The 5,861-nt window shown below is 39.8% G+C and overlaps 1 pseudogene; it reads right to left on the bottom strand.

Moving 5' to 3' along the window:
* Window positions 1-2,917: 2,917 nt before the first annotated feature.
* Window positions 2,918-3,050, bottom strand: LOC127207665 (uncharacterized; annotated as a pseudogene).
* Window positions 3,051-5,861: the final 2,811 nt, after the last annotated feature.

Raw genomic sequence — 5,861 nt, 5'->3', positions numbered from 1 at the left:
TTTTTTTTTTTTTTTTTTTTTTTTTTCGAAACAGAGTTTCTCTGTGTAACCTTGGCTGTCCTGGATTTGCTTTGTTACCAGGCTGGCCTTCAACTCACAGAGATCAGTCTGCTTCTGCCTCCTCCAGTCCTGGGATTACAGGCCAGAGCCACAGGACCCAGTTAATACAAAATTCTCAATCTGTTAGCATCTGATGGAATCTAAGAAACAATAACTTTTCTTTGGCTTAACATAGTCAAATATTTATTGTACATGTATCAAAGATGGCTTAAAATAATATGAAAGATTATTAAGACATTAATTGAAACTTAATACTTTGATTTCTGCATTTTTATTATTATACTTTTCTTATTTAAAAGAACTTATAAACTTGATACTTGCCATTCATTTTTTTTTTTCATTTTTTATTGATTCTTTGTGAGTTTCACATCACGGACTCCAGTCCCACTCATCTCCCAGTTTCTTTATATTTCTCTTTGCTCTTATAATCCTCTAAAATAAAAACAAACAAACAAACAGAAAATCATGGAAAACATCTTATCATGGAAGCTGTAATATATCACAGCATGTCCCACAGTGTTTTCCTCTGTCCATATATCTTCACTTGCAAATATGTTCTTTTTAACAAAATCTAAGTCATTTGATTTTACCAATAAAGCCTTAGGAGCCAGATCCTGAGGTAAAAGCCTGCTAGCTCAGAAAGTACCCTGCTGACCTTCCTCCTTAGCCAAAGAAGGAATCGCTCCTCTTCCCCAAGCCATCTCAAACAACCTCCCTCAAACTGATACCTTTGCTTCCTTTCTACTTCCTTCCTGTCTCTCTATCAATCCTCCTGACTTCCTCTTCCTCTCTCTGTTTTTTAAAAATAATCTTTTGTTCACTTGCTCCACCCCTTGACCTATGGTTGACTTTATTAAATCCTGATTATAATCCTGTTACAATTCAAGCAGAAAGCTCTTGATTAAAGATGTGTTATAAGGCTGAGCCACACCACAATTAAAACACGTTTTTCTAGTACACAATAAAATCTCATGGTTCACAGGGTGATCAAATATGAGTCACTGGTTTTGCTCTAGTTCTTTGGCTTCTGTGACACCATCAATTTTGGATGTTTACTGGGACTCCTCCCAGTTATCCAGTTGTTGCCCTGTGTTAGGGAAATCCTGCTGTTTTGGATTTGGAAGACTGGGCCTTTCACACACCCTAATCATTTGCAAGATGATAAAGACTTGGGGGTAGGACAATTCAGACCCCTGGATCTGTGTGTGTCACATGGAGCATGCTACCAGGGAATCCTAAATGGAGCTAGAGTAAGGTCAAAATCCTAGAAATATTAATCTTAAGATTGACGGGAGTTAAGGGTCGCTCCCTCCATGTTTTGTGCTAGCATGCCTTAGCACACATAATTCCTCTACCTCTGGAATTCTCGGAGTTGTCACATAACTTGGCATTTGGAGTTCCTCTCCATGTAAATAAAGCATCCACAGCATGCTAGCCCCAACCAATGATATAAGCTAACACTGGATATCCTTTCTCATTCCCTCAGGGTTCATAAAACCCTTGTTCAGCCAGTTACTGGCACAAGCTGTTTCACTGAATATTGGCTAACAGTTGCTATTTCTCTGGGAGGGCTCCAAGTTAAAAAAAGCTGTAACCCTTGAAGAGTTGATTCCGAGAAGGCTTCCTTCCTTGAGTATTCACCAATGTTCTGGGACTCTTGAATTTACCCCCACACCTTGCCCCCTCCAGCTTTGTTCCTTTGTCCAGTGCCTGCACACTCATGTGTTCAGATGTCTGGACCTACTTAAGGTAAGAAGCAGACTCCAGGGACTATCGCCCGAAAGAGCTGTAACAATGAGAACCTTGGAAAAGAACTCTCATGACTAGAATCCTGCGGACTCCTCACTCTGGCTCAGCTTTATACTTTCCAGCCTGGTGTGATGCCCTAAGACAGGGAGCAGACCACAGATCTTGACCAGGGTCTTAGCTCAGGGGCTCAGCCAACGAGCTGGCTTTTCCTTATCCAGAGTATCAGAATGAGTTCTCCAGCAGTGCTCCTGAGTATTGCTCCTGGTGAGGGGCAGAACTAGTTCTCCTGTGCTCATGGCCCAGTGGGCATTTTTTTCTGACTCCTGACTCCTGGCTGCTGGAGTCAGCTCTCACACTCATGCCCTGCCCTTGGAGCTGGCTCACCACACCCCTGCTAACAGGGCCAGCTGTGCTGTTTGGGTGAGACACAGGGCCTGTTCTTCTACAGAGTGCTGCCCCTGGTAAGAGCTGGGGCCAACAGCCAGCGCCGGTCTAGGACCGGTTCTGCACAACCCCTGCACATCCTCATGTTCTCCAGTGGTAATATGAACCATGGACATTGACACAGACCGCTGCCACTGCACAGCCTTGGATGCAGGCAGAGCCCTCAGTGGGAACTTGGTCTGGGACCATACCATGGCCCCAGGTGGCAGGGCTGGCCACTCACCACAGTCTATTCTTCTCCACCCTGCTCCAGTCTGTTTCTCTTCCACCTCAACATCTCATACTCTCACATTGTTGTAGTTTTTGCTACAGGCTGTCCATGGGGCTGGCAATTCTCTTGGTGACCTCTTCAGTCTGTGATGTTTGGCATGGAGGCAAAGGTTTTTATGTTTGTTTACCTCTGCTGTATGCTGGAAGACAGGTCTGTGGGAGGAAAATCTAAATCTTCTTTTTTTTTTTTTTTTTTTTTTTGTCTTTTTCTTCCCTTATTGTGCTGCTTAATGGTAAGTGGGGCTCCGTGAGCCTATAGGTCATCTGTGCCATGGGGAGGAGGAGGGCAGATATGTGGGTGCCTTCTCCTGCCTGCACCTCGTGGCATAGCGGAAATATTTCTCTGTCTTCTTCCTCCTGTGATGTACTACCTAGATTTGGTTTGATTTGACTTATATGTGTCCTAGGCATAAAACAGATTTGGCCACCAGGCCAAGCATCAGGCTAAGATGACCCAAGGCCTGCCACCTTGACTGATATAAGAACAATACCACCAATAAGGTGTCCCTTTGTTCATTACTAGAAGTGTGGGGGAATATATGTAATTCTTAACCTAAATAATGTGTATCTAAATGCCTGTGGACAATGTATTAAGATATATATTTTCATTTTCAGACGAACTTGGTAAAAAAAAGTTAATTAATGCATTTTCTGCCAGTAGTTTTTCCAATCTTTAAAAAACATCAATTGGAAAGAGATAAATTATAAATATTATTAACTGTTTAGCTCAGAAAAGGCCCAGTTGTGTTGTTTCCCTTAGACTTTGAATGCACAGTTTTCCCATGAACTTCAATAACATGCTAACCTTTGCTAAGTGTTCGATCTAAATTGCTGTGTTCCAAAATAGAGAAAGTAGAATGATTTGATTATGTGGGACCTGTGAAAAGATATTTTCTGCCTTTATAGAGAGGAAGCATTATACAAACATGTAGGTGTGTAGTATGTTTCATTACTAGAAATTCATATCGTGATATGAAAACGAGAGGGAAAAATGCTGCTTTTCTGTCTGAGGCCTCCGTGTTTTACCAACTTCCTTCCTGATTAAACGCACCTAGCATAAGCAGCTACAGTCCTGTCGTGAGGTAACAAATTAACATTTTTTTTCATTCCCTATGGCCCTGATACTTAAGACATGTTTAATGTATTTAATCTTTACAAAAATTGATTTAATATCTTTCGCTTCACTTAAATTTCAAAAGCAATGAATCCAGATTATTACAAATATTTAATCTTCAGAGATTCTATTATAGCAATGAATACAATTTTCTCCATTTTTCCCTTTGTAATATGCATAGACTTCACATGAAAAATGTCAAAATGGAAGAACTTTACTCCCATATATGGAGGCTGTGTAGACTCTGGAAGTTATAGTTCACCCTATGCCCATAAAAGAAAAAGCTAGAGATTGCTGTATATTCTCCAAAGAAGCCAAAGGGTGTGCATTTCATGCAACAGCTACCAAAAGAAAGCATCACAGCAGCAAACGTCCATGTCCTTTTTGTACTGCTGCGAACTCCCCAGATCTAGAATCTCAGACCCTGGGAAATATGAAGAATTTAGCATGAGGTGTAATCAGTCTCAAGTTTTTCCTGGCAGGAGAGCTAGCAAGTTAATTCTGTTTCTGAAGGTTCTGGCCTGGAAGTTGTTGGCCCCACTGCTGAGTTGATCAATAAATCATTGTGTCCAAATGCAAGTTTTTGTGGATTTGGCTTCTTTTTTTGATGAAGTGTTAGTCTCACACCACTTAGGAGTCTTCGAGAATTTATCAAATTCTTATATTAAAAAATATTTCTTTCTTTTGATATACTGAGTTCATTATTTTTATTTACTGTATATTTTAAATACTCAGTTTTTAAATTCCACTCACTTTCAGTAAACTTTAAATACCCTAGGGAAATACTTTTAGAAAACAGTGCTTCAGGTGATTTTTGTTGTTCTTGAGCTCATGTTCCAGCTTTTATTTTTTTATACATTTCAATTAATTTAATACAACATTTGCCCCTTATCTTTCATGCCTGCAGCCCTTCTAAAGTGCATCCCATAAAGCAACTCCCATTCTTCCACTATGAGGTTGTTACCTTCTTCTTTCCCAATTATTATGGTTGCATATATGTGTGTGTGGGTGTAAAAATATATAAATAAAACTTGCTTGTTTGGCTGTTGTTGTTCCTGCATATATGGTTTCATGCAGACTACTTAATATTGTATACCCAACTAAAAGGCTCATTGCAGAAAGAGGCTCTCCCTCACCAGCAGTCCAGAAGCATGACCTCATTATGTTTTTCCCCTTATGTGTTAGAATGCCAACTGACATTTCCATTCTTCAAATCTTCTTTATATAAATATTCCTATTGGGCAAAGGTCATAGCAGATTTCTTGGTACTTTGGCTCTTACAATCTCTCTCTCTTCTTCCAAGATATTCTCTAAGCCATAGATTGAGGATCAGTGATGTATATGTATCTTTGGCGTTGCGTATCCATGATCAATTGATCTCTGCATCATGCCCAGCTGCACTTTCTTTGGTGGTCTCTATTCCCTTTCAAGAGAGGAAACAGATATACTTCACTGGGGGTAAAATGTTTTTTAATGTAACTAAAATTATGCTGGTGTAGAAAAGTGTTGATAATAGGGTCTCTCTAAGATTCTTCACCTCACTAATCCTGAGAAGTTGACTAGGTTTCTTACACTATGCATGCAGTGGGCTCTAAGCGCATTTAAACAGTTATTGGTTAAAACCAACATACAAATGCCACTTACTACACTTAATGGCTACCTTGCCATGCTGGTAAGGGTTATGCTTCATATTTGTCACAGCTGAGTGGAGCTGCTAATTGCTTTTCTTTCTTCCTAACTTGCCTGGTATATCCGGGTATTACATTTTCCACTATACCACCTTCAAAATGATTCCCATGGAACAGCCTGTGGATATAGTTAACTTCAATATTATTTTCAAAATAAATCATTCAAAAAATCTGGCTAAGTACAACCTCCAGCAAGAGAACATAATTGTTTCCTTCCTACCAAAACCACATATAATTTAGTTATGTGCCAGTAAATAATAAAATTGAGTGGCATTTGTAACAGAAAAGTACTTCTTTTCTATCATTTTATTTAACATTTTGTTTACTAATGTGTGTGTGTGAGTGTGTGTGTGTGTGTGTGTGTGCGTGTGTTTGTGTTGGTGGGTGAGTATGTGTCTATACACATCTTTGCTTCACATGCCTGATGATATTGAGCACATGGGGCCATTAGAACACAACCCATCAAAGTTGAATCTCTTCTTCCACCATATGTATTCCAGGGTTCAAGCTGAAGTTGCTAATCTTGGCAGTGATTG

This window comes from Acomys russatus, chromosome 2 (genome assembly GCF_903995435.1).
Source record: "Acomys russatus chromosome 2, mAcoRus1.1, whole genome shotgun sequence".
Lineage (NCBI taxonomy): Eukaryota > Metazoa > Chordata > Mammalia > Rodentia > Muridae > Acomys > Acomys russatus.
The sequence above is the reverse complement of the archived record's forward strand: the minus strand, read 5'-3'. Positions and strand labels throughout refer to the sequence as shown.